This window comes from Schistocerca nitens, chromosome 1 (assembly GCF_023898315.1).
Source record: "Schistocerca nitens isolate TAMUIC-IGC-003100 chromosome 1, iqSchNite1.1, whole genome shotgun sequence".
In the NCBI taxonomy this organism is placed as follows: Eukaryota; Metazoa; Arthropoda; class Insecta; order Orthoptera; family Acrididae; genus Schistocerca; species Schistocerca nitens.
The window spans coordinates 1120927134-1120951728 of NC_064614.1; the positions used below are offsets into that span (position 1 = coordinate 1120927134).

The 24595-nt window shown below is 54.6% G+C and overlaps 65 non-coding genes across 65 annotated transcripts; all 65 read left to right on the forward strand.

Annotated features, from left to right (window-relative positions):
• Positions 1–54: 54 nt before the first annotated feature.
• Positions 55–136, forward strand: Trnal-cag (transfer RNA leucine (anticodon CAG)). The gene has a single exon. It is a non-coding gene; the product is annotated as a tRNA-Leu (tRNA).
• Positions 137–415: 279 nt separating this feature from the next.
• Positions 416–487, forward strand: Trnae-cuc (transfer RNA glutamic acid (anticodon CUC)). The gene has a single exon. It is a non-coding gene; the product is annotated as a tRNA-Glu (tRNA).
• Positions 488–869: 382 nt separating this feature from the next.
• Positions 870–941, forward strand: Trnah-gug (transfer RNA histidin (anticodon GUG)). Its single transcript has one exon. It is a non-coding gene; the product is annotated as a tRNA-His (tRNA).
• Positions 942–1451: 510 nt separating this feature from the next.
• Positions 1452–1533, forward strand: Trnal-aag (transfer RNA leucine (anticodon AAG)). The gene has a single exon. It is a non-coding gene; the product is annotated as a tRNA-Leu (tRNA).
• A 78-nt stretch (positions 1534–1611) lies between these two features.
• Trnal-cag (transfer RNA leucine (anticodon CAG)) lies at positions 1612–1693 on the forward strand. The gene has a single exon. It is a non-coding gene; the product is annotated as a tRNA-Leu (tRNA).
• Positions 1694–1972: 279 nt separating this feature from the next.
• Trnae-cuc (transfer RNA glutamic acid (anticodon CUC)) lies at positions 1973–2044 on the forward strand. The gene has a single exon. It is a non-coding gene; the product is annotated as a tRNA-Glu (tRNA).
• Positions 2045–2433: 389 nt separating this feature from the next.
• On the forward strand, positions 2434–2505 carry Trnah-gug (transfer RNA histidin (anticodon GUG)). Its single transcript has one exon. It is a non-coding gene; the product is annotated as a tRNA-His (tRNA).
• A 287-nt stretch (positions 2506–2792) lies between these two features.
• Trnal-aag (transfer RNA leucine (anticodon AAG)) lies at positions 2793–2874 on the forward strand. The gene has a single exon. It is a non-coding gene; the product is annotated as a tRNA-Leu (tRNA).
• Positions 2875–2952: 78 nt separating this feature from the next.
• On the forward strand, positions 2953–3034 carry Trnal-cag (transfer RNA leucine (anticodon CAG)). Its single transcript has one exon. It is a non-coding gene; the product is annotated as a tRNA-Leu (tRNA).
• Positions 3035–3313: 279 nt separating this feature from the next.
• Positions 3314–3385, forward strand: Trnae-cuc (transfer RNA glutamic acid (anticodon CUC)). The gene has a single exon. It is a non-coding gene; the product is annotated as a tRNA-Glu (tRNA).
• A 389-nt stretch (positions 3386–3774) lies between these two features.
• Positions 3775–3846, forward strand: Trnah-gug (transfer RNA histidin (anticodon GUG)). The gene has a single exon. It is a non-coding gene; the product is annotated as a tRNA-His (tRNA).
• Positions 3847–4356: 510 nt separating this feature from the next.
• On the forward strand, positions 4357–4438 carry Trnal-cag (transfer RNA leucine (anticodon CAG)). Its single transcript has one exon. It is a non-coding gene; the product is annotated as a tRNA-Leu (tRNA).
• Positions 4439–4717: 279 nt separating this feature from the next.
• On the forward strand, positions 4718–4789 carry Trnae-cuc (transfer RNA glutamic acid (anticodon CUC)). The gene has a single exon. It is a non-coding gene; the product is annotated as a tRNA-Glu (tRNA).
• A 389-nt stretch (positions 4790–5178) lies between these two features.
• On the forward strand, positions 5179–5250 carry Trnah-gug (transfer RNA histidin (anticodon GUG)). The gene has a single exon. It is a non-coding gene; the product is annotated as a tRNA-His (tRNA).
• Positions 5251–5537: 287 nt separating this feature from the next.
• On the forward strand, positions 5538–5619 carry Trnal-aag (transfer RNA leucine (anticodon AAG)). Its single transcript has one exon. It is a non-coding gene; the product is annotated as a tRNA-Leu (tRNA).
• A 78-nt stretch (positions 5620–5697) lies between these two features.
• Trnal-cag (transfer RNA leucine (anticodon CAG)) lies at positions 5698–5779 on the forward strand. The gene has a single exon. It is a non-coding gene; the product is annotated as a tRNA-Leu (tRNA).
• Positions 5780–6058: 279 nt separating this feature from the next.
• On the forward strand, positions 6059–6130 carry Trnae-cuc (transfer RNA glutamic acid (anticodon CUC)). The gene has a single exon. It is a non-coding gene; the product is annotated as a tRNA-Glu (tRNA).
• A 382-nt stretch (positions 6131–6512) lies between these two features.
• On the forward strand, positions 6513–6584 carry Trnah-gug (transfer RNA histidin (anticodon GUG)). The gene has a single exon. It is a non-coding gene; the product is annotated as a tRNA-His (tRNA).
• Positions 6585–7094: 510 nt separating this feature from the next.
• Trnal-aag (transfer RNA leucine (anticodon AAG)) lies at positions 7095–7176 on the forward strand. Its single transcript has one exon. It is a non-coding gene; the product is annotated as a tRNA-Leu (tRNA).
• A 78-nt stretch (positions 7177–7254) lies between these two features.
• Positions 7255–7336, forward strand: Trnal-cag (transfer RNA leucine (anticodon CAG)). The gene has a single exon. It is a non-coding gene; the product is annotated as a tRNA-Leu (tRNA).
• Positions 7337–7615: 279 nt separating this feature from the next.
• Trnae-cuc (transfer RNA glutamic acid (anticodon CUC)) lies at positions 7616–7687 on the forward strand. Its single transcript has one exon. It is a non-coding gene; the product is annotated as a tRNA-Glu (tRNA).
• A 389-nt stretch (positions 7688–8076) lies between these two features.
• Positions 8077–8148, forward strand: Trnah-gug (transfer RNA histidin (anticodon GUG)). The gene has a single exon. It is a non-coding gene; the product is annotated as a tRNA-His (tRNA).
• A 287-nt stretch (positions 8149–8435) lies between these two features.
• Trnal-aag (transfer RNA leucine (anticodon AAG)) lies at positions 8436–8517 on the forward strand. Its single transcript has one exon. It is a non-coding gene; the product is annotated as a tRNA-Leu (tRNA).
• A 78-nt stretch (positions 8518–8595) lies between these two features.
• Trnal-cag (transfer RNA leucine (anticodon CAG)) lies at positions 8596–8677 on the forward strand. Its single transcript has one exon. It is a non-coding gene; the product is annotated as a tRNA-Leu (tRNA).
• Positions 8678–8956: 279 nt separating this feature from the next.
• Trnae-cuc (transfer RNA glutamic acid (anticodon CUC)) lies at positions 8957–9028 on the forward strand. The gene has a single exon. It is a non-coding gene; the product is annotated as a tRNA-Glu (tRNA).
• Positions 9029–9417: 389 nt separating this feature from the next.
• On the forward strand, positions 9418–9489 carry Trnah-gug (transfer RNA histidin (anticodon GUG)). Its single transcript has one exon. It is a non-coding gene; the product is annotated as a tRNA-His (tRNA).
• Positions 9490–9999: 510 nt separating this feature from the next.
• Trnal-cag (transfer RNA leucine (anticodon CAG)) lies at positions 10000–10081 on the forward strand. The gene has a single exon. It is a non-coding gene; the product is annotated as a tRNA-Leu (tRNA).
• Positions 10082–10360: 279 nt separating this feature from the next.
• Positions 10361–10432, forward strand: Trnae-cuc (transfer RNA glutamic acid (anticodon CUC)). Its single transcript has one exon. It is a non-coding gene; the product is annotated as a tRNA-Glu (tRNA).
• Positions 10433–10821: 389 nt separating this feature from the next.
• Trnah-gug (transfer RNA histidin (anticodon GUG)) lies at positions 10822–10893 on the forward strand. The gene has a single exon. It is a non-coding gene; the product is annotated as a tRNA-His (tRNA).
• A 287-nt stretch (positions 10894–11180) lies between these two features.
• Trnal-aag (transfer RNA leucine (anticodon AAG)) lies at positions 11181–11262 on the forward strand. Its single transcript has one exon. It is a non-coding gene; the product is annotated as a tRNA-Leu (tRNA).
• A 78-nt stretch (positions 11263–11340) lies between these two features.
• Trnal-cag (transfer RNA leucine (anticodon CAG)) lies at positions 11341–11422 on the forward strand. The gene has a single exon. It is a non-coding gene; the product is annotated as a tRNA-Leu (tRNA).
• A 279-nt stretch (positions 11423–11701) lies between these two features.
• Positions 11702–11773, forward strand: Trnae-cuc (transfer RNA glutamic acid (anticodon CUC)). The gene has a single exon. It is a non-coding gene; the product is annotated as a tRNA-Glu (tRNA).
• A 382-nt stretch (positions 11774–12155) lies between these two features.
• Positions 12156–12227, forward strand: Trnah-gug (transfer RNA histidin (anticodon GUG)). The gene has a single exon. It is a non-coding gene; the product is annotated as a tRNA-His (tRNA).
• Positions 12228–12737: 510 nt separating this feature from the next.
• Positions 12738–12819, forward strand: Trnal-aag (transfer RNA leucine (anticodon AAG)). The gene has a single exon. It is a non-coding gene; the product is annotated as a tRNA-Leu (tRNA).
• Positions 12820–12897: 78 nt separating this feature from the next.
• Positions 12898–12979, forward strand: Trnal-cag (transfer RNA leucine (anticodon CAG)). Its single transcript has one exon. It is a non-coding gene; the product is annotated as a tRNA-Leu (tRNA).
• Positions 12980–13258: 279 nt separating this feature from the next.
• On the forward strand, positions 13259–13330 carry Trnae-cuc (transfer RNA glutamic acid (anticodon CUC)). Its single transcript has one exon. It is a non-coding gene; the product is annotated as a tRNA-Glu (tRNA).
• Positions 13331–13712: 382 nt separating this feature from the next.
• Positions 13713–13784, forward strand: Trnah-gug (transfer RNA histidin (anticodon GUG)). The gene has a single exon. It is a non-coding gene; the product is annotated as a tRNA-His (tRNA).
• Positions 13785–14294: 510 nt separating this feature from the next.
• Trnal-cag (transfer RNA leucine (anticodon CAG)) lies at positions 14295–14376 on the forward strand. Its single transcript has one exon. It is a non-coding gene; the product is annotated as a tRNA-Leu (tRNA).
• A 279-nt stretch (positions 14377–14655) lies between these two features.
• On the forward strand, positions 14656–14727 carry Trnae-cuc (transfer RNA glutamic acid (anticodon CUC)). Its single transcript has one exon. It is a non-coding gene; the product is annotated as a tRNA-Glu (tRNA).
• A 389-nt stretch (positions 14728–15116) lies between these two features.
• Positions 15117–15188, forward strand: Trnah-gug (transfer RNA histidin (anticodon GUG)). Its single transcript has one exon. It is a non-coding gene; the product is annotated as a tRNA-His (tRNA).
• A 287-nt stretch (positions 15189–15475) lies between these two features.
• Positions 15476–15557, forward strand: Trnal-aag (transfer RNA leucine (anticodon AAG)). The gene has a single exon. It is a non-coding gene; the product is annotated as a tRNA-Leu (tRNA).
• Positions 15558–15635: 78 nt separating this feature from the next.
• Positions 15636–15717, forward strand: Trnal-cag (transfer RNA leucine (anticodon CAG)). Its single transcript has one exon. It is a non-coding gene; the product is annotated as a tRNA-Leu (tRNA).
• A 279-nt stretch (positions 15718–15996) lies between these two features.
• Trnae-cuc (transfer RNA glutamic acid (anticodon CUC)) lies at positions 15997–16068 on the forward strand. The gene has a single exon. It is a non-coding gene; the product is annotated as a tRNA-Glu (tRNA).
• A 389-nt stretch (positions 16069–16457) lies between these two features.
• On the forward strand, positions 16458–16529 carry Trnah-gug (transfer RNA histidin (anticodon GUG)). The gene has a single exon. It is a non-coding gene; the product is annotated as a tRNA-His (tRNA).
• A 287-nt stretch (positions 16530–16816) lies between these two features.
• On the forward strand, positions 16817–16898 carry Trnal-aag (transfer RNA leucine (anticodon AAG)). Its single transcript has one exon. It is a non-coding gene; the product is annotated as a tRNA-Leu (tRNA).
• Positions 16899–16976: 78 nt separating this feature from the next.
• Positions 16977–17058, forward strand: Trnal-cag (transfer RNA leucine (anticodon CAG)). Its single transcript has one exon. It is a non-coding gene; the product is annotated as a tRNA-Leu (tRNA).
• Positions 17059–17337: 279 nt separating this feature from the next.
• Trnae-cuc (transfer RNA glutamic acid (anticodon CUC)) lies at positions 17338–17409 on the forward strand. Its single transcript has one exon. It is a non-coding gene; the product is annotated as a tRNA-Glu (tRNA).
• A 382-nt stretch (positions 17410–17791) lies between these two features.
• Positions 17792–17863, forward strand: Trnah-gug (transfer RNA histidin (anticodon GUG)). Its single transcript has one exon. It is a non-coding gene; the product is annotated as a tRNA-His (tRNA).
• A 510-nt stretch (positions 17864–18373) lies between these two features.
• Positions 18374–18455, forward strand: Trnal-cag (transfer RNA leucine (anticodon CAG)). The gene has a single exon. It is a non-coding gene; the product is annotated as a tRNA-Leu (tRNA).
• A 279-nt stretch (positions 18456–18734) lies between these two features.
• Trnae-cuc (transfer RNA glutamic acid (anticodon CUC)) lies at positions 18735–18806 on the forward strand. The gene has a single exon. It is a non-coding gene; the product is annotated as a tRNA-Glu (tRNA).
• Positions 18807–19195: 389 nt separating this feature from the next.
• Trnah-gug (transfer RNA histidin (anticodon GUG)) lies at positions 19196–19267 on the forward strand. Its single transcript has one exon. It is a non-coding gene; the product is annotated as a tRNA-His (tRNA).
• Positions 19268–19554: 287 nt separating this feature from the next.
• Positions 19555–19636, forward strand: Trnal-aag (transfer RNA leucine (anticodon AAG)). Its single transcript has one exon. It is a non-coding gene; the product is annotated as a tRNA-Leu (tRNA).
• A 78-nt stretch (positions 19637–19714) lies between these two features.
• Positions 19715–19796, forward strand: Trnal-cag (transfer RNA leucine (anticodon CAG)). Its single transcript has one exon. It is a non-coding gene; the product is annotated as a tRNA-Leu (tRNA).
• A 279-nt stretch (positions 19797–20075) lies between these two features.
• Trnae-cuc (transfer RNA glutamic acid (anticodon CUC)) lies at positions 20076–20147 on the forward strand. Its single transcript has one exon. It is a non-coding gene; the product is annotated as a tRNA-Glu (tRNA).
• Positions 20148–20529: 382 nt separating this feature from the next.
• Trnah-gug (transfer RNA histidin (anticodon GUG)) lies at positions 20530–20601 on the forward strand. The gene has a single exon. It is a non-coding gene; the product is annotated as a tRNA-His (tRNA).
• Positions 20602–21111: 510 nt separating this feature from the next.
• On the forward strand, positions 21112–21193 carry Trnal-aag (transfer RNA leucine (anticodon AAG)). The gene has a single exon. It is a non-coding gene; the product is annotated as a tRNA-Leu (tRNA).
• A 78-nt stretch (positions 21194–21271) lies between these two features.
• Trnal-cag (transfer RNA leucine (anticodon CAG)) lies at positions 21272–21353 on the forward strand. Its single transcript has one exon. It is a non-coding gene; the product is annotated as a tRNA-Leu (tRNA).
• Positions 21354–21632: 279 nt separating this feature from the next.
• Trnae-cuc (transfer RNA glutamic acid (anticodon CUC)) lies at positions 21633–21704 on the forward strand. The gene has a single exon. It is a non-coding gene; the product is annotated as a tRNA-Glu (tRNA).
• A 389-nt stretch (positions 21705–22093) lies between these two features.
• On the forward strand, positions 22094–22165 carry Trnah-gug (transfer RNA histidin (anticodon GUG)). The gene has a single exon. It is a non-coding gene; the product is annotated as a tRNA-His (tRNA).
• A 287-nt stretch (positions 22166–22452) lies between these two features.
• Trnal-aag (transfer RNA leucine (anticodon AAG)) lies at positions 22453–22534 on the forward strand. Its single transcript has one exon. It is a non-coding gene; the product is annotated as a tRNA-Leu (tRNA).
• Positions 22535–22612: 78 nt separating this feature from the next.
• Positions 22613–22694, forward strand: Trnal-cag (transfer RNA leucine (anticodon CAG)). The gene has a single exon. It is a non-coding gene; the product is annotated as a tRNA-Leu (tRNA).
• Positions 22695–22973: 279 nt separating this feature from the next.
• On the forward strand, positions 22974–23045 carry Trnae-cuc (transfer RNA glutamic acid (anticodon CUC)). Its single transcript has one exon. It is a non-coding gene; the product is annotated as a tRNA-Glu (tRNA).
• A 389-nt stretch (positions 23046–23434) lies between these two features.
• Positions 23435–23506, forward strand: Trnah-gug (transfer RNA histidin (anticodon GUG)). The gene has a single exon. It is a non-coding gene; the product is annotated as a tRNA-His (tRNA).
• A 510-nt stretch (positions 23507–24016) lies between these two features.
• On the forward strand, positions 24017–24098 carry Trnal-cag (transfer RNA leucine (anticodon CAG)). The gene has a single exon. It is a non-coding gene; the product is annotated as a tRNA-Leu (tRNA).
• A 279-nt stretch (positions 24099–24377) lies between these two features.
• Positions 24378–24449, forward strand: Trnae-cuc (transfer RNA glutamic acid (anticodon CUC)). Its single transcript has one exon. It is a non-coding gene; the product is annotated as a tRNA-Glu (tRNA).
• Positions 24450–24595: the final 146 nt, after the last annotated feature.

The following is a 24595-nucleotide window of genomic DNA, read 5'->3' on the forward strand; positions in this document are numbered from 1 at the left end:
TGCGATGTTTTCTCGTGGGGTAGAACGCAGCTCCTGTGACCGCCGTGCCACGTAGGTAGCGTGGCCGAGCGGTCTAAGGCGCTGGTTTCAGGCACCAGTCTCTTCGGAGGCGTGGGTTCGAATCCCACCGCTGCCAACGTTTTCTGTCTCGAAAGCAGGAGCACTGATTACCCGCGAAGGGAACAGCGCAGCAAGCCGTGAGCGTCTCTTTCTTAAATTGTCGTAGCAGCACAGTGCGTGGTGCAACGACAGGATTCACAGGCGCAGTCTGGTGTCACGATTGCTGGCGTTCGTCTCCACGAAATGCGTCCCGAGCATGCCGTTCTACAAAGTGGAAACGCTAAATTTTGGCCGTTGTCGTCAAGTAGCGTGTGTACTGTTTGCTGCGTTCGCTGGAGGAGCGCTTGCGTCGTTATCCGGTGTGGTCTAGTGGCTAGGATACCTGGCTCTCACCCAGGAGGCCCGGGTTCGATTCCCGGTACCGGAAATGCGCATTTTGTTGCTCCTCTTATGCGACTTGGCCCGACTTAGCTCGACTGACGCTCCGCTGACGCTTGCAGAAAATTACGTTAAGTACGATTCGCGGTCACAAGTGACGGCGAGAGCGATGCGACGTCTGTCCACCTCTTATTGAGGCACATACCTGTGGCCAACAGAGTTGGAGGACTGCAAGACATTGCCACGGGGGTTGAATGCAGCTAACCACACTGCTTAGTGTCCTTACAGCGCAGACACGTTCGTTTGCCAGTATACATATAATGGAGACCGCGTCTGGCACAGCTGTGGGGAGACACAGTGGTGTGTGGGCCGAGCTTTGCTGTTCATCGCCACTTGCAGTCGCGAGAACTGCCGTCGGCGGTGCCTCCGTGGCCGTGATCGTCTAGTGGTTAGGACATTGCGTTGTGGCCGCAATAACCCAGGTTCGAATCCTGGTCACGGCAATTTTTAAAGTTTTGCCTTGCTGTCGCTGCAGTGACGATTGTGACTCAGTGTTTGAAATCACGGTGCCCTCTTGATTTTTCACTCATGTTCCGCAGGCTGCGGGTGGCACTACCAATTCATTATCAACACGTAATGCCGCCGCACCAGAGAGCGGGCAGCTGCCTGTGTAGTTAATCTCTATTCGAAAAGCCCGCATCTCGTGGTCGTGCGGTAGCGTTCTCGCTTCCCACGCCCGGGTTCCCGGGTTCGATTCCCGGCGGGGTCAGGGATTTTCTCTGCCTCGTGATGGCTGGGTGTTGTGTGCTGTCCTTAGGTTAGTTAGGTTTAAGTAGTTCTAAGTTCTAGGGGACTGATGACCATAGATGTTAAGTCCCATAGTGCTCAGAGCCATTTGAACCATCTATTCGAAAATGGCAGTTGTTTGAGGTGCAATGGATGAGCAGCCAGTCGCAGCAGAACAGGAAGCTGTGTCGTGCACTGTTTCTACAAAAGCGAAGAACACGGGCACAGGTAGCGTGGCCGAGCGGTCTAAGGCGCTGGTTTAAGGCACCAGTCTCTTCGGAGGCGTGGGTTCGAATCCCACAGCTGCCAGCTTTTTCTCGTTTTTTGTGCCATTGCGATGTTTTCTCGTGGGGTAGAACGCAGCTCCTGTGACCGCCGTGCCACGTAGGTAGCGTGGCCGAGCGGTCTAAGGCGCTGGTTTCAGGCACCAGTCTCTTCGGAGGCGTGGGTTCGAATCCCACAGCTGCCAACGTTTTCTGTCTCGAAAGCAGGAGCACTGATTACCCGCGAAGGGAACAGCGCAGCAAGCCGTGAGCGTCTCTTTCTTAAATTGTCGTAGCAGCACAGTGCGTGGTGCAACGACAGGATTCACAGGCGCAGTCTGGTGTCACGATTGCTGGCGTTCGTCTCCACGAAATGCGTCCCGAGCATGCCGTTCTACAAAGTGGAAACGCTAAATTTTGGCCGTTGTCGTCAAGTAGCCTGTGTACTGTTTGCTGCGTTCGCTGGAGGAGCGCTTGCGTCGTTATCCGGTGTGGTCTAGTGGCTAGGATACCTGGCTCTCACCCAGGAGGCCCGGGTTCGATTCCCGGTACCGGAAATGCGCGTTTTGTTGCTCCTCTTATGCGACTTGGCCCGACTTAGCTTTTAGCTCGACTGACGCTCCGCTGACGCTTGCAGAAAATTACGTTAAGTACGATTCGCGGTCACAAGTGACGGCGAGAGCGATGCGACGTCTGTCCACCTCTTATCGAGGCACATACCTGTGGTCAACAGAGTTGGAGGACTGCAAGACATTGCCACGGGGGTTGAATGCAGCTAACCACACTGCTTAGTGTCCTAACAGCGCAGACACGTTCGTTTGCCAGTATACATATAATGGAGACCGCGTCTGGCACAGCTGTGGGGAGACACAGTGGTGTGTGGGCCGAGCTTTGCTGTTCATCGCCACTTGCAGTCGCGAGAACTGCCGTCGGCGGTGCCTCCGTGGCCGTGATCGTCTAGTGGTTAGGACATTGCGTTGTGGCCGCAATAACCCAGGTTCGAATCCTGGTCACGGCAATTTTTAAAGTTTTGCCTTGCTGTCGCTGCAGTGACGATTGTGACTCAGTGTTTGAAATCACGGTGCCCTCTTGATTTTTCACTCATGTTCCGCAGGCTGCGGGTGGCACTACCAATTCATTATCAACACGTAATGCCGCCGCACCAGAGAGCGGGCAGCTGCCTGTGTAGTTAATCTCTATTCGAAAATGGCAGTTGTTTGAGGTGCAATGGATGAGCAGCCAGTCGCAGCAGAACAGGAAGCTGTGTCGTGCACTGTTTCTACAAAAGCGAAGAACACGGGCACAGGTAGCGTGGCCGAGCGGTCTAAGGCGCTGGTTTAAGGCACCAGTCTCTTCGGAGGCGTGGGTTCGAATCCCACAGCTGCCAGCTTTTTCTCGTTTTTTGTGCCATTGCGATGTTTTCTCGTGGGGTAGAACGCAGCTCCTGTGACCGCCGTGCCACGTAGGTAGCGTGGCCGAGCGGTCTAAGGCGCTGGTTTCAGGCACCAGTCTCTTCGGAGGCGTGGGTTCGAATCCCACAGCTGCCAACGTTTTCTGTCTCGAAAGCAGGAGCACTGATTACCCGCGAAGGGAACAGCGCAGCAAGCCGTGAGCGTCTCTTTCTTAAATTGTCGTAGCAGCACAGTGCGTGGTGCAACGACAGGATTCACAGGCGCAGTCTGGTGTCACGATTGCTGGCGTTCGTCTCCACGAAATGCGTCCCGAGCATGCCGTTCTACAAAGTGGAAACGCTAAATTTTGGCCGTTGTCGTCAAGTAGCCTGTGTACTGTTTGCTGCGTTCGCTGGAGGAGCGCTTGCGTCGTTATCCGGTGTGGTCTAGTGGCTAGGATACCTGGCTCTCACCCAGGAGGCCCGGGTTCGATTCCCGGTACCGGAAATGCGCGTTTTGTTGCTCCTCTTATGCGACTTGGCCCGACTTAGCTTTTAGCTCGACTGACGCTCCGCTGACGCTTGCAGAAAATTACGTTAAGTACGATTCGCGGTCACAAGTGACGGCGAGAGCGATGCGACGTCTGTCCACCTCTTATTGAGGCACATACCTGTGGCCAACAGAGTTGGAGGACTGCAAGACATTGCCACGGGGGTTGAATGCAGCTAACCACACTGCTTAGTGTCCTTACAGCGCAGACACGTTCGTTTGCCAGTATACATATAATGGAGACCGCGTCTGGCACAGCTGTGGGGAGACACAGTGGTGTGTGGGCCGAGCTTTGCTGTTCATCGCCACTTGCAGTCGCGAGAACTGCCGTCGGCGGTGCCTCCGTGGCCGTGATCGTCTAGTGGTTAGGACATTGCGTTGTGGCCGCAATAACCCAGGTTCGAATCCTGGTCACGGCAATTTTTAAAGTTTTGCCTTGCTGTCGCTGCAGTGACGATTGTGACTCAGTGTTTGAAATCACGGTGCCCTCTTGATTTTTCACTCATGTTCCGCAGGCTGCGGGTGGCACTACCAATTCATTATCAACACGTAATGCCGCCGCACCAGAGAGCGGGCAGCTGCCTGTGTAGTTAATCTCTATTCGAAAAGCCCGCATCTCGTGGTCGTGCGGTAGCGTTCTCGCTTCCCACGCCCGGGTTCCCGGGTTCGATTCCCGGCGGGGTCAGGGATTTTCTCTGCCTCGTGATGGCTGGGTGTTGTGTGCTGTCCTTAGGTTAGTTAGGTTTAAGTAGTTCTAAGTTCTAGGGGACTGATGACCATAGATGTTAAGTCCCATAGTGCTCAGAGCCATTTGAACCATCTATTCGAAAATGGCAGTTGTTTGAGGTGCAATGGATGAGGAGCCAGTCGCAGCAGAACAGGAAGCTGTGTCGTGCACTGTTTCTACAAAAGCGAAGAACACGGGCACAGGTAGCGTGGCCGAGCGGTCTAAGGCGCTGGTTTCAGGCACCAGTCTCTTCGGAGGCGTGGGTTCGAATCCCACAGCTGCCAACGTTTTCTGTCTCGAAAGCAGGAGCACTGATTACCCGCGAAGGGAACAGCGCAGCAAGCCGTGAGCGTCTCTTTCTTAAATTGTCGTAGCAGCACAGTGCGTGGTGCAACGACAGGATTCACAGGCGCAGTCTGGTGTCACGATTGCTGGCGTTCGTCTCCACGAAATGCGTCCCGAGCATGCCGTTCTACAAAGTGGAAACGCTAAATTTTGGCCGTTGTCGTCAAGTAGCCTGTGTACTGTTTGCTGCGTTCGCTGGAGGAGCGCTTGCGTCGTTATCCGGTGTGGTCTAGTGGCTAGGATACCTGGCTCTCACCCAGGAGGCCCGGGTTCGATTCCCGGTACCGGAAATGCGCGTTTTGTTGCTCCTCTTATGCGACTTGGCCCGACTTAGCTTTTAGCTCGACTGACGCTCCGCTGACGCTTGCAGAAAATTACGTTAAGTACGATTCGCGGTCACAAGTGACGGCGAGAGCGATGCGACATCTGTCCACCTCTTATCGAGGCACATACCTGTGGTCAACAGAGTTGGAGGACTGCAAGACATTGCCACGGGGGTTGAATGCAGCTAACCACACTGCTTAGTGTCCTAACAGCGCAGACACGTTCGTTTGCCAGTATACATATAATGGAGACCGCGTCTGGCACAGCTGTGGGGAGACACAGTGGTGTGTGGGCCGAGCTTTGCTGTTCATCGCCACTTGCAGTCGCGAGAACTGCCGTCGGCGGTGCCTCCGTGGCCGTGATCGTCTAGTGGTTAGGACATTGCGTTGTGGCCGCAATAACCCAGGTTCGAATCCTGGTCACGGCAATTTTTAAAGTTTTGCCTTGCTGTCGCTGCAGTGACGATTGTGACTCAGTGTTTGAAATCACGGTGCCCTCTTGATTTTTCACTCATGTTCCGCAGGCTGCGGGTGGCACTACCAATTCATTATCAACACGTAATGCCGCCGCACCAGAGAGCGGGCAGCTGCCTGTGTAGTTAATCTCTATTCGAAAATGGCAGTTGTTTGAGGTGCAATGGATGAGCAGCCAGTCGCAGCAGAACAGGAAGCTGTGTCGTGCACTGTTTCTACAAAAGCGAAGAACACGGGCACAGGTAGCGTGGCCGAGCGGTCTAAGGCGCTGGTTTAAGGCACCAGTCTCTTCGGAGGCGTGGGTTCGAATCCCACCGCTGCCAGCTTTTTCTCGTTTTTTGTGCCATTGCGATGTTTTCTCGTGGGGTAGAACGCAGCTCCTGTGACCGCCGTGCCACGTAGGTAGCGTGGCCGAGCGGTCTAAGGCGCTGGTTTCAGGCACCAGTCTCTTCGGAGGCGTGGGTTCGAATCCCACCGCTGCCAACGTTTTCTGTCTCGAAAGCAGGAGCACTGATTACCCGCGAAGGGAACAGCGCAGCAAGCCGTGAGCGTCTCTTTCTTAAATTGTCGTAGCAGCACAGTGCGTGGTGCAACGACAGGATTCACAGGCGCAGTCTGGTGTCACGATTGCTGGCGTTCGTCTCCACGAAATGCGTCCCGAGCATGCCGTTCTACAAAGTGGAAACGCTAAATTTTGGCCGTTGTCGTCAAGTAGCGTGTGTACTGTTTGCTGCGTTCGCTGGAGGAGCGCTTGCGTCGTTATCCGGTGTGGTCTAGTGGCTAGGATACCTGGCTCTCACCCAGGAGGCCCGGGTTCGATTCCCGGTACCGGAAATGCGCATTTTGTTGCTCCTCTTATGCGACTTGGCCCGACTTAGCTCGACTGACGCTCCGCTGACGCTTGCAGAAAATTACGTTAAGTACGATTCGCGGTCACAAGTGACGGCGAGAGCGATGCGACGTCTGTCCACCTCTTATTGAGGCACATACCTGTGGCCAACAGAGTTGGAGGACTGCAAGACATTGCCACGGGGGTTGAATGCAGCTAACCACACTGCTTAGTGTCCTTACAGCGCAGACACGTTCGTTTGCCAGTATACATATAATGGAGACCGCGTCTGGCACAGCTGTGGGGAGACACAGTGGTGTGTGGGCCGAGCTTTGCTGTTCATCGCCACTTGCAGTCGCGAGAACTGCCGTCGGCGGTGCCTCCGTGGCCGTGATCGTCTAGTGGTTAGGACATTGCGTTGTGGCCGCAATAACCCAGGTTCGAATCCTGGTCACGGCAATTTTTAAAGTTTTGCCTTGCTGTCGCTGCAGTGACGATTGTGACTCAGTGTTTGAAATCACGGTGCCCTCTTGATTTTTCACTCATGTTCCGCAGGCTGCGGGTGGCACTACCAATTCATTATCAACACGTAATGCCGCCGCACCAGAGAGCGGGCAGCTGCCTGTGTAGTTAATCTCTATTCGAAAAGCCCGCATCTCGTGGTCGTGCGGTAGCGTTCTCGCTTCCCACGCCCGGGTTCCCGGGTTCGATTCCCGGCGGGGTCAGGGATTTTCTCTGCCTCGTGATGGCTGGGTGTTGTGTGCTGTCCTTAGGTTAGTTAGGTTTAAGTAGTTCTAAGTTCTAGGGGACTGATGACCATAGATGTTAAGTCCCATAGTGCTCAGAGCCATTTGAACCATCTATTCGAAAATGGCAGTTGTTTGAGGTGCAATGGATGAGCAGCCAGTCGCAGCAGAACAGGAAGCTGTGTCGTGCACTGTTTCTACAAAAGCGAAGAACACGGGCACAGGTAGCGTGGCCGAGCGGTCTAAGGCGCTGGTTTAAGGCACCAGTCTCTTCGGAGGCGTGGGTTCGAATCCCACAGCTGCCAGCTTTTTCTCGTTTTTTGTGCCATTGCGATGTTTTCTCGTGGGGTAGAACGCAGCTCCTGTGACCGCCGTGCCACGTAGGTAGCGTGGCCGAGCGGTCTAAGGCGCTGGTTTCAGGCACCAGTCTCTTCGGAGGCGTGGGTTCGAATCCCACAGCTGCCAACGTTTTCTGTCTCGAAAGCAGGAGCACTGATTACCCGCGAAGGGAACAGCGCAGCAAGCCGTGAGCGTCTCTTTCTTAAATTGTCGTAGCAGCACAGTGCGTGGTGCAACGACAGGATTCACAGGCGCAGTCTGGTGTCACGATTGCTGGCGTTCGTCTCCACGAAATGCGTCCCGAGCATGCCGTTCTACAAAGTGGAAACGCTAAATTTTGGCCGTTGTCGTCAAGTAGCCTGTGTACTGTTTGCTGCGTTCGCTGGAGGAGCGCTTGCGTCGTTATCCGGTGTGGTCTAGTGGCTAGGATACCTGGCTCTCACCCAGGAGGCCCGGGTTCGATTCCCGGTACCGGAAATGCGCGTTTTGTTGCTCCTCTTATGCGACTTGGCCCGACTTAGCTTTTAGCTCGACTGACGCTCCGCTGACGCTTGCAGAAAATTACGTTAAGTACGATTCGCGGTCACAAGTGACGGCGAGAGCGATGCGACGTCTGTCCACCTCTTATCGAGGCACATACCTGTGGTCAACAGAGTTGGAGGACTGCAAGACATTGCCACGGGGGTTGAATGCAGCTAACCACACTGCTTAGTGTCCTAACAGCGCAGACACGTTCGTTTGCCAGTATACATATAATGGAGACCGCGTCTGGCACAGCTGTGGGGAGACACAGTGGTGTGTGGGCCGAGCTTTGCTGTTCATCGCCACTTGCAGTCGCGAGAACTGCCGTCGGCGGTGCCTCCGTGGCCGTGATCGTCTAGTGGTTAGGACATTGCGTTGTGGCCGCAATAACCCAGGTTCGAATCCTGGTCACGGCAATTTTTAAAGTTTTGCCTTGCTGTCGCTGCAGTGACGATTGTGACTCAGTGTTTGAAATCACGGTGCCCTCTTGATTTTTCACTCATGTTCCGCAGGCTGCGGGTGGCACTACCAATTCATTATCAACACGTAATGCCGCCGCACCAGAGAGCGGGCAGCTGCCTGTGTAGTTAATCTCTATTCGAAAATGGCAGTTGTTTGAGGTGCAATGGATGAGCAGCCAGTCGCAGCAGAACAGGAAGCTGTGTCGTGCACTGTTTCTACAAAAGCGAAGAACACGGGCACAGGTAGCGTGGCCGAGCGGTCTAAGGCGCTGGTTTAAGGCACCAGTCTCTTCGGAGGCGTGGGTTCGAATCCCACAGCTGCCAGCTTTTTCTCGTTTTTTGTGCCATTGCGATGTTTTCTCGTGGGGTAGAACGCAGCTCCTGTGACCGCCGTGCCACGTAGGTAGCGTGGCCGAGCGGTCTAAGGCGCTGGTTTCAGGCACCAGTCTCTTCGGAGGCGTGGGTTCGAATCCCACAGCTGCCAACGTTTTCTGTCTCGAAAGCAGGAGCACTGATTACCCGCGAAGGGAACAGCGCAGCAAGCCGTGAGCGTCTCTTTCTTAAATTGTCGTAGCAGCACAGTGCGTGGTGCAACGACAGGATTCACAGGCGCAGTCTGGTGTCACGATTGCTGGCGTTCGTCTCCACGAAATGCGTCCCGAGCATGCCGTTCTACAAAGTGGAAACGCTAAATTTTGGCCGTTGTCGTCAAGTAGCCTGTGTACTGTTTGCTGCGTTCGCTGGAGGAGCGCTTGCGTCGTTATCCGGTGTGGTCTAGTGGCTAGGATACCTGGCTCTCACCCAGGAGGCCCGGGTTCGATTCCCGGTACCGGAAATGCGCGTTTTGTTGCTCCTCTTATGCGACTTGGCCCGACTTAGCTTTTAGCTCGACTGACGCTCCGCTGACGCTTGCAGAAAATTACGTTAAGTACGATTCGCGGTCACAAGTGACGGCGAGAGCGATGCGACGTCTGTCCACCTCTTATTGAGGCACATACCTGTGGCCAACAGAGTTGGAGGACTGCAAGACATTGCCACGGGGGTTGAATGCAGCTAACCACACTGCTTAGTGTCCTTACAGCGCAGACACGTTCGTTTGCCAGTATACATATAATGGAGACCGCGTCTGGCACAGCTGTGGGGAGACACAGTGGTGTGTGGGCCGAGCTTTGCTGTTCATCGCCACTTGCAGTCGCGAGAACTGCCGTCGGCGGTGCCTCCGTGGCCGTGATCGTCTAGTGGTTAGGACATTGCGTTGTGGCCGCAATAACCCAGGTTCGAATCCTGGTCACGGCAATTTTTAAAGTTTTGCCTTGCTGTCGCTGCAGTGACGATTGTGACTCAGTGTTTGAAATCACGGTGCCCTCTTGATTTTTCACTCATGTTCCGCAGGCTGCGGGTGGCACTACCAATTCATTATCAACACGTAATGCCGCCGCACCAGAGAGCGGGCAGCTGCCTGTGTAGTTAATCTCTATTCGAAAAGCCCGCATCTCGTGGTCGTGCGGTAGCGTTCTCGCTTCCCACGCCCGGGTTCCCGGGTTCGATTCCCGGCGGGGTCAGGGATTTTCTCTGCCTCGTGATGGCTGGGTGTTGTGTGCTGTCCTTAGGTTAGTTAGGTTTAAGTAGTTCTAAGTTCTAGGGGACTGATGACCATAGATGTTAAGTCCCATAGTGCTCAGAGCCATTTGAACCATCTATTCGAAAATGGCAGTTGTTTGAGGTGCAATGGATGAGGAGCCAGTCGCAGCAGAACAGGAAGCTGTGTCGTGCACTGTTTCTACAAAAGCGAAGAACACGGGCACAGGTAGCGTGGCCGAGCGGTCTAAGGCGCTGGTTTCAGGCACCAGTCTCTTCGGAGGCGTGGGTTCGAATCCCACAGCTGCCAACGTTTTCTGTCTCGAAAGCAGGAGCACTGATTACCCGCGAAGGGAACAGCGCAGCAAGCCGTGAGCGTCTCTTTCTTAAATTGTCGTAGCAGCACAGTGCGTGGTGCAACGACAGGATTCACAGGCGCAGTCTGGTGTCACGATTGCTGGCGTTCGTCTCCACGAAATGCGTCCCGAGCATGCCGTTCTACAAAGTGGAAACGCTAAATTTTGGCCGTTGTCGTCAAGTAGCCTGTGTACTGTTTGCTGCGTTCGCTGGAGGAGCGCTTGCGTCGTTATCCGGTGTGGTCTAGTGGCTAGGATACCTGGCTCTCACCCAGGAGGCCCGGGTTCGATTCCCGGTACCGGAAATGCGCGTTTTGTTGCTCCTCTTATGCGACTTGGCCCGACTTAGCTTTTAGCTCGACTGACGCTCCGCTGACGCTTGCAGAAAATTACGTTAAGTACGATTCGCGGTCACAAGTGACGGCGAGAGCGATGCGACATCTGTCCACCTCTTATCGAGGCACATACCTGTGGTCAACAGAGTTGGAGGACTGCAAGACATTGCCACGGGGGTTGAATGCAGCTAACCACACTGCTTAGTGTCCTAACAGCGCAGACACGTTCGTTTGCCAGTATACATATAATGGAGACCGCGTCTGGCACAGCTGTGGGGAGACACAGTGGTGTGTGGGCCGAGCTTTGCTGTTCATCGCCACTTGCAGTCGCGAGAACTGCCGTCGGCGGTGCCTCCGTGGCCGTGATCGTCTAGTGGTTAGGACATTGCGTTGTGGCCGCAATAACCCAGGTTCGAATCCTGGTCACGGCAATTTTTAAAGTTTTGCCTTGCTGTCGCTGCAGTGACGATTGTGACTCAGTGTTTGAAATCACGGTGCCCTCTTGATTTTTCACTCATGTTCCGCAGGCTGCGGGTGGCACTACCAATTCATTATCAACACGTAATGCCGCCGCACCAGAGAGCGGGCAGCTGCCTGTGTAGTTAATCTCTATTCGAAAATGGCAGTTGTTTGAGGTGCAATGGATGAGCAGCCAGTCGCAGCAGAACAGGAAGCTGTGTCGTGCACTGTTTCTACAAAAGCGAAGAACACGGGCACAGGTAGCGTGGCCGAGCGGTCTAAGGCGCTGGTTTAAGGCACCAGTCTCTTCGGAGGCGTGGGTTCGAATCCCACCGCTGCCAGCTTTTTCTCGTTTTTTGTGCCATTGCGATGTTTTCTCGTGGGGTAGAACGCAGCTCCTGTGACCGCCGTGCCACGTAGGTAGCGTGGCCGAGCGGTCTAAGGCGCTGGTTTCAGGCACCAGTCTCTTCGGAGGCGTGGGTTCGAATCCCACCGCTGCCAACGTTTTCTGTCTCGAAAGCAGGAGCACTGATTACCCGCGAAGGGAACAGCGCAGCAAGCCGTGAGCGTCTCTTTCTTAAATTGTCGTAGCAGCACAGTGCGTGGTGCAACGACAGGATTCACAGGCGCAGTCTGGTGTCACGATTGCTGGCGTTCGTCTCCACGAAATGCGTCCCGAGCATGCCGTTCTACAAAGTGGAAACGCTAAATTTTGGCCGTTGTCGTCAAGTAGCGTGTGTACTGTTTGCTGCGTTCGCTGGAGGAGCGCTTGCGTCGTTATCCGGTGTGGTCTAGTGGCTAGGATACCTGGCTCTCACCCAGGAGGCCCGGGTTCGATTCCCGGTACCGGAAATGCGCATTTTGTTGCTCCTCTTATGCGACTTGGCCCGACTTAGCTCGACTGACGCTCCGCTGACGCTTGCAGAAAATTACGTTAAGTACGATTCGCGGTCACAAGTGACGGCGAGAGCGATGCGACGTCTGTCCACCTCTTATTGAGGCACATACCTGTGGCCAACAGAGTTGGAGGACTGCAAGACATTGCCACGGGGGTTGAATGCAGCTAACCACACTGCTTAGTGTCCTTACAGCGCAGACACGTTCGTTTGCCAGTATACATATAATGGAGACCGCGTCTGGCACAGCTGTGGGGAGACACAGTGGTGTGTGGGCCGAGCTTTGCTGTTCATCGCCACTTGCAGTCGCGAGAACTGCCGTCGGCGGTGCCTCCGTGGCCGTGATCGTCTAGTGGTTAGGACATTGCGTTGTGGCCGCAATAACCCAGGTTCGAATCCTGGTCACGGCAATTTTTAAAGTTTTGCCTTGCTGTCGCTGCAGTGACGATTGTGACTCAGTGTTTGAAATCACGGTGCCCTCTTGATTTTTCACTCATGTTCCGCAGGCTGCGGGTGGCACTACCAATTCATTATCAACACGTAATGCCGCCGCACCAGAGAGCGGGCAGCTGCCTGTGTAGTTAATCTCTATTCGAAAAGCCCGCATCTCGTGGTCGTGCGGTAGCGTTCTCGCTTCCCACGCCCGGGTTCCCGGGTTCGATTCCCGGCGGGGTCAGGGATTTTCTCTGCCTCGTGATGGCTGGGTGTTGTGTGCTGTCCTTAGGTTAGTTAGGTTTAAGTAGTTCTAAGTTCTAGGGGACTGATGACCATAGATGTTAAGTCCCATAGTGCTCAGAGCCATTTGAACCATCTATTCGAAAATGGCAGTTGTTTGAGGTGCAATGGATGAGCAGCCAGTCGCAGCAGAACAGGAAGCTGTGTCGTGCACTGTTTCTACAAAAGCGAAGAACACGGGCACAGGTAGCGTGGCCGAGCGGTCTAAGGCGCTGGTTTAAGGCACCAGTCTCTTCGGAGGCGTGGGTTCGAATCCCACAGCTGCCAGCTTTTTCTCGTTTTTTGTGCCATTGCGATGTTTTCTCGTGGGGTAGAACGCAGCTCCTGTGACCGCCGTGCCACGTAGGTAGCGTGGCCGAGCGGTCTAAGGCGCTGGTTTCAGGCACCAGTCTCTTCGGAGGCGTGGGTTCGAATCCCACAGCTGCCAACGTTTTCTGTCTCGAAAGCAGGAGCACTGATTACCCGCGAAGGGAACAGCGCAGCAAGCCGTGAGCGTCTCTTTCTTAAATTGTCGTAGCAGCACAGTGCGTGGTGCAACGACAGGATTCACAGGCGCAGTCTGGTGTCACGATTGCTGGCGTTCGTCTCCACGAAATGCGTCCCGAGCATGCCGTTCTACAAAGTGGAAACGCTAAATTTTGGCCGTTGTCGTCAAGTAGCGTGTGTACTGTTTGCTGCGTTCGCTGGAGGAGCGCTTGCGTCGTTATCCGGTGTGGTCTAGTGGCTAGGATACCTGGCTCTCACCCAGGAGGCCCGGGTTCGATTCCCGGTACCGGAAATGCGCATTTTGTTGCTCCTCTTATGCGACTTGGCCCGACTTAGCTCGACTGACGCTCCGCTGACGCTTGCAGAAAATTACGTTAAGTACGATTCGCGGTCACAAGTGACGGCGAGAGCGATGCGACGTCTGTCCACCTCTTATTGAGGCACATACCTGTGGCCAACAGAGTTGGAGGACTGCAAGACATTGCCACGGGGGTTGAATGCAGCTAACCACACTGCTTAGTGTCCTTACAGCGCAGACACGTTCGTTTGCCAGTATACATATAATGGAGACCGCGTCTGGCACAGCTGTGGGGAGACACAGTGGTGTGTGGGCCGAGCTTTGCTGTTCATCGCCACTTGCAGTCGCGAGAACTGCCGTCGGCGGTGCCTCCGTGGCCGTGATCGTCTAGTGGTTAGGACATTGCGTTGTGGCCGCAATAACCCAGGTTCGAATCCTGGTCACGGCAATTTTTAAAGTTTTGCCTTGCTGTCGCTGCAGTGACGATTGTGACTCAGTGTTTGAAATCACGGTGCCCTCTTGATTTTTCACTCATGTTCCGCAGGCTGCGGGTGGCACTACCAATTCATTATCAACACGTAATGCCGCCGCACCAGAGAGCGGGCAGCTGCCTGTGTAGTTAATCTCTATTCGAAAAGCCCGCATCTCGTGGTCGTGCGGTAGCGTTCTCGCTTCCCACGCCCGGGTTCCCGGGTTCGATTCCCGGCGGGGTCAGGGATTTTCTCTGCCTCGTGATGGCTGGGTGTTGTGTGCTGTCCTTAGGTTAGTTAGGTTTAAGTAGTTCTAAGTTCTAGGGGACTGATGACCATAGATGTTAAGTCCCATAGTGCTCAGAGCCATTTGAACCATCTATTCGAAAATGGCAGTTGTTTGAGGTGCAATGGATGAGGAGCCAGTCGCAGCAGAACAGGAAGCTGTGTCGTGCACTGTTTCTACAAAAGCGAAGAACACGGGCACAGGTAGCGTGGCCGAGCGGTCTAAGGCGCTGGTTTCAGGCACCAGTCTCTTCGGAGGCGTGGGTTCGAATCCCACAGCTGCCAACGTTTTCTGTCTCGAAAGCAGGAGCACTGATTACCCGCGAAGGGAACAGCGCAGCAAGCCGTGAGCGTCTCTTTCTTAAATTGTCGTAGCAGCACAGTGCGTGGTGCAACGACAGGATTCACAGGCGCAGTCTGGTGTCACGATTGCTGGCGTTCGTCTCCACGAAATGCGTCCCGAGCATGCCGTTCTACAAAGTGGAAACGCTAAATTTTGGCCGTTGTCGTCAAGTAGCCTGTGTACTGTTTGCTGCGTTCGCTGGAGGAGCGCTTGCGTCGTTATCCGGTGTGGTCTAGTGGCTAGGATACCTGGCTCTCACCCAGGAGGCCCGGGTTCGATTCCCGGTACCGGAAATGCGCGTTTTGTTGCTCCTCTTATGCGACTTGGCCCGACTTAGCTTTTAGCTCGACTGACGCTCCGCTGACGCTTGCAGAAAATTACGTTAAGTACGATTCGCGGTCACAAGTGACGGCGAGAGCGATGCGACATCTGTCCACCTCTTATCGAGGCACATACCTGTGGTCAACAGAGTTGGAGGACTGCAAGACATTGCCACGGGGGTTGAATGCAGCTAACCACACTGCTTAGTGTCCTAACAGCGCAGACACGTTCGTTTGCCAGTATACATATAATGGAGACCGCGTCTGGCACAGCTGTGGGGAGACACAGTGGTGTGTGGGCCGAGCTTTGCTGTTCATCGCCACTTGCAGTCGCGAGAACTGCCGTCGGCGGTGCCTCCGTGGCCGTGATCGTCTAGTGGTTAGGACATTGCGTTGTGGCCGCAATAACCCAGGTTCGAATCCTGGTCACGGCAATTTTTAAAGTTTTGCCTTGCTGTCGCTGCAGTGACGATTGTGACTCAGTGTTTGAAATCACGGTGCCCTCTTGATTTTTCACTCATGTTCCGCAGGCTGCGGGTGGCACTACCAATTCATTATCAACACGTAATGCCGCCGCACCAGAGAGCGGGCAGCTGCCTGTGTAGTTAATCTCTATTCGAAAATGGCAGTTGTTTGAGGTGCAATGGATGAGCAGCCAGTCGCAGCAGAACAGGAAGCTGTGTCGTGCACTGTTTCTACAAAAGCGAAGAACACGGGCACAGGTAGCGTGGCCGAGCGGTCTAAGGCGCTGGTTTAAGGCACCAGTCTCTTCGGAGGCGTGGGTTCGAATCCCACCGCTGCCAGCTTTTTCTCGTTTTTTGTGCCATTGCGATGTTTTCTCGTGGGGTAGAACGCAGCTCCTGTGACCGCCGTGCCACGTAGGTAGCGTGGCCGAGCGGTCTAAGGCGCTGGTTTCAGGCACCAGTCTCTTCGGAGGCGTGGGTTCGAATCCCACCGCTGCCAACGTTTTCTGTCTCGAAAGCAGGAGCACTGATTACCCGCGAAGGGAACAGCGCAGCAAGCCGTGAGCGTCTCTTTCTTAAATTGTCGTAGCAGCACAGTGCGTGGTGCAACGACAGGATTCACAGGCGCAGTCTGGTGTCACGATTGCTGGCGTTCGTCTCCACGAAATGCGTCCCGAGCATGCCGTTCTACAAAGTGGAAACGCTAAATTTTGGCCGTTGTCGTCAAGTAGCCTGTGTACTGTTTGCTGCGTTCGCTGGAGGAGCGCTTGCGTCGTTATCCGGTGTGGTCTAGTGGCTAGGATACCTGGCTCTCACCCAGGAGGCCCGGGTTCGATTCCCGGTACCGGAAATGCGCGTTTTGTTGCTCCTCTTATGCGACTTGGCCCGACTTAGCTTTTAGCTCGACTGACGCTCCGCTGACGCTTGCAGAAAATTACGTTAAGTACGATTCGCGGTCACAAGTGACGGCGAGAGCGATGCGACATCTGTCCACCTCTTATCGAGGCACATACCTGTGGTCAACAGAGTTGGAGGACTGCAAGACATTGCCACGGGGGTTGAATGCAGCTAACCACACTGCTTAGTGTCCTAACAGCGCAGACACGTTCGTTTGCCAGTATACATATAATGGAGACCGCGTCTGGCACAGCTGTGGGGAGACACAGTGGTGTGTGGGCCGAGCTTTGCTGTTCATCGCCACTTGCAGTCGCGAGAACTGCCGTCGGCGGTGCCTCCGTGGCCGTGATCGTCTAGTGGTTAGGACATTGCGTTGTGGCCGCAATAACCCAGGTTCGAATCCTGGTCACGGCAATTTTTAAAGTTTTGCCTTGCTGTCGCTGCAGTGACGATTGTGACTCAGTGTTTGAAATCACGGTGCCCTCTTGATTTTTCACTCATGTTCCGCAGGCTGCGGGTGGCACTACCAATTCATTATCAACACGTAATGCCGCCGCACCAGAGAGCGGGCAGCTGCCTGTGTAGTTAATCTCTATTCGAAAATGGCAGTTGTTTGAGGTGCAATGGATGAGCAGCCAGTCGCAGCAGAACAGGAAGCTGTGTCGTGCACTGTTTCTACAAAAGCGAAGAACACGGGCACAGGTAGCGTGGCCGAGCGGTCTAAGGCGCTGGTTTAAGGCACCAGTCTCTTCGGAGGCGTGGGTTCGAATCCCACCGCTGCCAGCTTTTTCTCGTTTTTTGTGCCATTGCGATGTTTTCTCGTGGGGTAGAACGCAGCTCCTGTGACCGCCGTGCCACGTAGGTAGCGTGGCCGAGCGGTCTAAGGCGCTGGTTTCAGGCACCAGTCTCTTCGGAGGCGTGGGTTCGAATCCCACCGCTGCCAACGTTTTCTGTCTCGAAAGCAGGAGCACTGATTACCCGCGAAGGGAACAGCGCAGCAAGCCGTGAGCGTCTCTTTCTTAAATTGTCGTAGCAGCACAGTGCGTGGTGCAACGACAGGATTCACAGGCGCAGTCTGGTGTCACGATTGCTGGCGTTCGTCTCCACGAAATGCGTCCCGAGCATGCCGTTCTACAAAGTGGAAACGCTAAATTTTGGCCGTTGTCGTCAAGTAGCGTGTGTACTGTTTGCTGCGTTCGCTGGAGGAGCGCTTGCGTCGTTATCCGGTGTGGTCTAGTGGCTAGGATACCTGGCTCTCACCCAGGAGGCCCGGGTTCGATTCCCGGTACCGGAAATGCGCATTTTGTTGCTCCTCTTATGCGACTTGGCCCGACTTAGCTCGACTGACGCTCCGCTGACGCTTGCAGAAAATTACGTTAAGTACGATTCGCGGTCACAAGTGACGGCGAGAGCGATGCGACGTCTGTCCACCTCTTATTGAGGCACATACCTGTGGCCAACAGAGTTGGAGGACTGCAAGACATTGCCACGGGGGTTGAATGCAGCTAACCACACTGCTTAGTGTCCTTACAGCGCAGACACGTTCGTTTGCCAGTATACATATAATGGAGACCGCGTCTGGCACAGCTGTGGGGAGACACAGTGGTGTGTGGGCCGAGCTTTGCTGTTCATCGCCACTTGCAGTCGCGAGAACTGCCGTCGGCGGTGCCTCCGTGGCCGTGATCGTCTAGTGGTTAGGACATTGCGTTGTGGCCGCAATAACCCAGGTTCGAATCCTGGTCACGGCAATTTTTAAAGTTTTGCCTTGCTGTCGCTGCAGTGACGATTGTGACTCAGTGTTTGAAATCACGGTGCCCTCTTGATTTTTCACTCATGTTCCGCAGGCTGCGGGTGGCACTACCAATTCATTATCAACACGTAATGCCGCCGCACCAGAGAGCGGGCAGCTGCCTGTGTAGTTAATCTCTATTCGAAAAGCCCGCATCTCGTGGTCGTGCGGTAGCGTTCTCGCTTCCCACGCCCGGGTTCCCGGGTTCGATTCCCGGCGGGGTCAGGGATTTTCTCTGCCTCGTGATGGCTGGGTGTTGTGTGCTGTCCTTAGGTTAGTTAGGTTTAAGTAGTTCTAAGTTCTAGGGGACTGATGACCATAGATGTTAAGTCCCATAGTGCTCAGAGCCATTTGAACCATCTATTCGAAAATGGCAGTTGTTTGAGGTGCAATGGATGAGGAGCCAGTCGCAGCAGAACAGGAAGCTGTGTCGTGCACTGTTTCTACAAAAGCGAAGAACACGGGCACAGGTAGCGTGGCCGAGCGGTCTAAGGCGCTGGTTTCAGGCACCAGTCTCTTCGGAGGCGTGGGTTCGAATCCCACAGCTGCCAACGTTTTCTGTCTCGAAAGCAGGAGCACTGATTACCCGCGAAGGGAACAGCGCAGCAAGCCGTGAGCGTCTCTTTCTTAAATTGTCGTAGCAGCACAGTGCGTGGTGCAACGACAGGATTCACAGGCGCAGTCTGGTGTCACGATTGCTGGCGTTCGTCTCCACGAAATGCGTCCCGAGCATGCCGTTCTACAAAGTGGAAACGCTAAATTTTGGCCGTTGTCGTCAAGTAGCCTGTGTACTGTTTGCTGCGTTCGCTGGAGGAGCGCTTGCGTCGTTATCCGGTGTGGTCTAGTGGCTAGGATACCTGGCTCTCACCCAGGAGGCCCGGGTTCGATTCCCGGTACCGGAAATGCGCGTTTTGTTGCTCCTCTTATGCGACTTGGCCCGACTTAGCTTTTAGCTCGACTGACGCTCCGCTGACGCTTGCAGAAAATTACGTTAAGTACGATTCGCGGTCACAAGTGACGGCGAGAGCGATGCGACATCTGTCCACCTCTTATCGAGGCACATACCTGTGGTCAACAGAGTTGGAGGACTGCAAGACATTGCCACGGGGGTTGAATGCAGCTAACCACACTGCTTAGTGTCCTAACAGCGCAGACACGTTCGTTTGCCAGTATACATATAATGGAGACCGCGTCTGGCACAGCTGTGGGGAGACACAGTGGTGTGTGGGCCGAGCTTTGCTGTTCATCGCCACTTGCAGTCGCGAGAACTGCCGTCGGCGGTGCCTCCGTGGCCGTGATCGTCTAGTGGTTAGGACATTGCGTTGTGGCCGCAATAACCCAGGTTCGAATCCTGGTCACGGCAATTTTTAAAGTTTTGCCTTGCTGTCGCTGCAGTGACGATTGTGACTCAGTGTTTGAAATCACGGTGCCCTCTTGATTTTTCACTCATGTTCCGCAGGCTGCGGGTGGCACTACCAATTCATTATCAACACGTAATGCCGCCGCACCAGAGAGCGGGCAGCTGCCTGTGTAGTTAATCTCTATTCGAAAATGGCAGTTGTTTGAGGTGCAATGGATGAGCAGCCAGTCGCAGCAGAACAGGAAGCTGTGTCGTGCACTGTTTCTACAAAAGCGAAGAACACGGGCACAGGTAGCGTGGCCGAGCGGTCTAAGGCGCTGGTTTAAGGCACCAGTCTCTTCGGAGGCGTGGGTTCGAATCCCACCGCTGCCAGCTTTTTCTCGTTTTTTGTGCCATTGCGATGTTTTCTCGTGGGGTAGAACGCAGCTCCTGTGACCGCCGTGCCACGTAGGTAGCGTGGCCGAGCGGTCTAAGGCGCTGGTTTCAGGCACCAGTCTCTTCGGAGGCGTGGGTTCGAATCCCACCGCTGCCAACGTTTTCTGTCTCGAAAGCAGGAGCACTGATTACCCGCGAAGGGAACAGCGCAGCAAGCCGTGAGCGTCTCTTTCTTAAATTGTCGTAGCAGCACAGTGCGTGGTGCAACGACAGGATTCACAGGCGCAGTCTGGTGTCACGATTGCTGGCGTTCGTCTCCACGAAATGCGTCCCGAGCATGCCGTTCTACAAAGTGGAAACGCTAAATTTTGGCCGTTGTCGTCAAGTAGCGTGTGTACTGTTTGCTGCGTTCGCTGGAGGAGCGCTTGCGTCGTTATCCGGTGTGGTCTAGTGGCTAGGATACCTGGCTCTCACCCAGGAGGCCCGGGTTCGATTCCCGGTACCGGAAATGCGCATTTTGTTGCTCCTCTTATGCGACTTGGCCCGACTTAGCTCGACTGACGCTCCGCTGACGCTTGCAGAAAATTACGTTAAGTACGATTCGCGGTCACAAGTGACGGCGAGAGCGATGCGACGTCTGTCCACCTCTTATTGAGGCACATACCTGTGGCCAACAGAGTTGGAGGACTGCAAGACATTGCCACGGGGGTTGAATGCAGCTAACCACACTGCTTAGTGTCCTTACAGCGCAGACACGTTCGTTTGCCAGTATACATATAATGGAGACCGCGTCTGGCACAGCTGTGGGGAGACACAGTGGTGTGTGGGCCGAGCTTTGCTGTTCATCGCCACTTGCAGTCGCGAGAACTGCCGTCGGCGGTGCCTCCGTGGCCGTGATCGTCTAGTGGTTAGGACATTGCGTTGTGGCCGCAATAACCCAGGTTCGAATCCTGGTCACGGCAATTTTTAAAGTTTTGCCTTGCTGTCGCTGCAGTGACGATTGTGACTCAGTGTTTGAAATCACGGTGCCCTCTTGATTTTTCACTCATGTTCCGCAGGCTGCGGGTGGCACTACCAATTCATTATCAACACGTAATGCCGCCGCACCAGAGAGCGGGCAGCTGCCTGTGTAGTTAATCTCTATTCGAAAAGCCCGCATCTCGTGGTCGTGCGGTAGCGTTCTCGCTTCCCACGCCCGGGTTCCCGGGTTCGATTCCCGGCGGGGTCAGGGATTTTCTCTGCCTCGTGATGGCTGGGTGTTGTGTGCTGTCCTTAGGTTAGTTAGGTTTAAGTAGTTCTAAGTTCTAGGGGACTGATGACCATAGATGTTAAGTCCCATAGTGCTCAGAGCCATTTGAACCATCTATTCGAAAATGGCAGTTGTTTGAGGTGCAATGGATGAGCAGCCAGTCGCAGCAGAACAGGAAGCTGTGTCGTGCACTGTTTCTACAAAAGCGAAGAACACGGGCACAGGTAGCGTGGCCGAGCGGTCTAAGGCGCTGGTTTAAGGCACCAGTCTCTTCGGAGGCGTGGGTTCGAATCCCACAGCTGCCAGCTTTTTCTCGTTTTTTGTGCCATTGCGATGTTTTCTCGTGGGGTAGAACGCAGCTCCTGTGACCGCCGTGCCACGTAGGTAGCGTGGCCGAGCGGTCTAAGGCGCTGGTTTCAGGCACCAGTCTCTTCGGAGGCGTGGGTTCGAATCCCACAGCTGCCAACGTTTTCTGTCTCGAAAGCAGGAGCACTGATTACCCGCGAAGGGAACAGCGCAGCAAGCCGTGAGCGTCTCTTTCTTAAATTGTCGTAGCAGCACAGTGCGTGGTGCAACGACAGGATTCACAGGCGCAGTCTGGTGTCACGATTGCTGGCGTTCGTCTCCACGAAATGCGTCCCGAGCATGCCGTTCTACAAAGTGGAAACGCTAAATTTTGGCCGTTGTCGTCAAGTAGCCTGTGTACTGTTTGCTGCGTTCGCTGGAGGAGCGCTTGCGTCGTTATCCGGTGTGGTCTAGTGGCTAGGATACCTGGCTCTCACCCAGGAGGCCCGGGTTCGATTCCCGGTACCGGAAATGCGCGTTTTGTTGCTCCTCTTATGCGACTTGGCCCGACTTAGCTTTTAGCTCGACTGACGCTCCGCTGACGCTTGCAGAAAATTACGTTAAGTACGATTCGCGGTCACAAGTGACGGCGAGAGCGATGCGACGTCTGTCCACCTCTTATCGAGGCACATACCTGTGGTCAACAGAGTTGGAGGACTGCAAGACATTGCCACGGGGGTTGAATGCAGCTAACCACACTGCTTAGTGTCCTAACAGCGCAGACACGTTCGTTTGCCAGTATACATATAATGGAGACCGCGTCTGGCACAGCTGTGGGGAGACACAGTGGTGTGTGGGCCGAGCTTTGCTGTTCATCGCCACTTGCAGTCGCGAGAACTGCCGTCGGCGGTGCCTCCGTGGCCGTGATCGTCTAGTGGTTAGGACATTGCGTTGTGGCCGCAATAACCCAGGTTCGAATCCTGGTCACGGCAATTTTTAAAGTTTTGCCTTGCTGTCGCTGCAGTGACGATTGTGACTCAGTGTTTGAAATCACGGTGCCCTCTTGATTTTTCACTCATGTTCCGCAGGCTGCGGGTGGCACTACCAATTCATTATCAACACGTAATGCCGCCGCACCAGAGAGCGGGCAGCTGCCTGTGTAGTTAATCTCTATTCGAAAATGGCAGTTGTTTGAGGTGCAATGGATGAGCAGCCAGTCGCAGCAGAACAGGAAGCTGTGTCGTGCACTGTTTCTACAAAAGCGAAGAACACGGGCACAGGTAGCGTGGCCGAGCGGTCTAAGGCGCTGGTTTAAGGCACCAGTCTCTTCGGAGGCGTGGGTTCGAATCCCACAGCTGCCAGCTTTTTCTCGTTTTTTGTGCCATTGCGATGTTTTCTCGTGGGGTAGAACGCAGCTCCTGTGACCGCCGTGCCACGTAGGTAGCGTGGCCGAGCGGTCTAAGGCGCTGGTTTCAGGCACCAGTCTCTTCGGAGGCGTGGGTTCGAATCCCACAGCTGCCAACGTTTTCTGTCTCGAAAGCAGGAGCACTGATTACCCGCGAAGGGAACAGCGCAGCAAGCCGTGAGCGTCTCTTTCTTAAATTGTCGTAGCAGCACAGTGCGTGGTGCAACGACAGGATTCACAGGCGCAGTCTGGTGTCACGATTGCTGGCGTTCGTCTCCACGAAATGCGTCCCGAGCATGCCGTTCTACAAAGTGGAAACGCTAAATTTTGGCCGTTGTCGTCAAGTAGCCTGTGTACTGTTTGCTGCGTTCGCTGGAGGAGCGCTTGCGTCGTTATCCGGTGTGGTCTAGTGGCTAGGATACCTGGCTCTCACCCAGGAGGCCCGGGTTCGATTCCCGGTACCGGAAATGCGCGTTTTGTTGCTCCTCTTATGCGACTTGGCCCGACTTAGCTTTTAGCTCGACTGACGCTCCGCTGACGCTTGCAGAAAATTACGTTAAGTACGATTCGCGGTCACAAGTGACGGCGAGAGCGATGCGACGTCTGTCCACCTCTTATTGAGGCACATACCTGTGGCCAACAGAGTTGGAGGACTGCAAGACATTGCCACGGGGGTTGAATGCAGCTAACCACACTGCTTAGTGTCCTTACAGCGCAGACACGTTCGTTTGCCAGTATACATATAATGGAGACCGCGTCTGGCACAGCTGTGGGGAGACACAGTGGTGTGTGGGCCGAGCTTTGCTGTTCATCGCCACTTGCAGTCGCGAGAACTGCCGTCGGCGGTGCCTCCGTGGCCGTGATCGTCTAGTGGTTAGGACATTGCGTTGTGGCCGCAATAACCCAGGTTCGAATCCTGGTCACGGCAATTTTTAAAGTTTTGCCTTGCTGTCGCTGCAGTGACGATTGTGACTCAGTGTTTGAAATCACGGTGCCCTCTTGATTTTTCACTCATGTTCCGCAGGCTGCGGGTGGCACTACCAATTCATTATCAACACGTAATGCCGCCGCACCAGAGAGCGGGCAGCTGCCTGTGTAGTTAATCTCTATTCGAAAAGCCCGCATCTCGTGGTCGTGCGGTAGCGTTCTCGCTTCCCACGCCCGGGTTCCCGGGTTCGATTCCCGGCGGGGTCAGGGATTTTCTCTGCCTCGTGATGGCTGGGTGTTGTGTGCTGTCCTTAGGTTAGTTAGGTTTAAGTAGTTCTAAGTTCTAGGGGACTGATGACCATAGATGTTAAGTCCCATAGTGCTCAGAGCCATTTGAACCATCTATTCGAAAATGGCAGTTGTTTGAGGTGCAATGGATGAGGAGCCAGTCGCAGCAGAACAGGAAGCTGTGTCGTGCACTGTTTCTACAAAAGCGAAGAACACGGGCACAGGTAGCGTGGCCGAGCGGTCTAAGGCGCTGGTTTCAGGCACCAGTCTCTTCGGAGGCGTGGGTTCGAATCCCACAGCTGCCAACGTTTTCTGTCTCGAAAGCAGGAGCACTGATTACCCGCGAAGGGAACAGCGCAGCAAGCCGTGAGCGTCTCTTTCTTAAATTGTCGTAGCAGCACAGTGCGTGGTGCAACGACAGGATTCACAGGCGCAGTCTGGTGTCACGATTGCTGGCGTTCGTCTCCACGAAATGCGTCCCGAGCATGCCGTTCTACAAAGTGGAAACGCTAAATTTTGGCCGTTGTCGTCAAGTAGCCTGTGTACTGTTTGCTGCGTTCGCTGGAGGAGCGCTTGCGTCGTTATCCGGTGTGGTCTAGTGGCTAGGATACCTGGCTCTCACCCAGGAGGCCCGGGTTCGATTCCCGGTACCGGAAATGCGCGTTTTGTTGCTCCTCTTATGCGACTTGGCCCGACTTAGCTTTTAGCTCGACTGACGCTCCGCTGACGCTTGCAGAAAATTACGTTAAGTACGATTCGCGGTCACAAGTGACGGCGAGAGCGATGCGACATCTGTCCACCT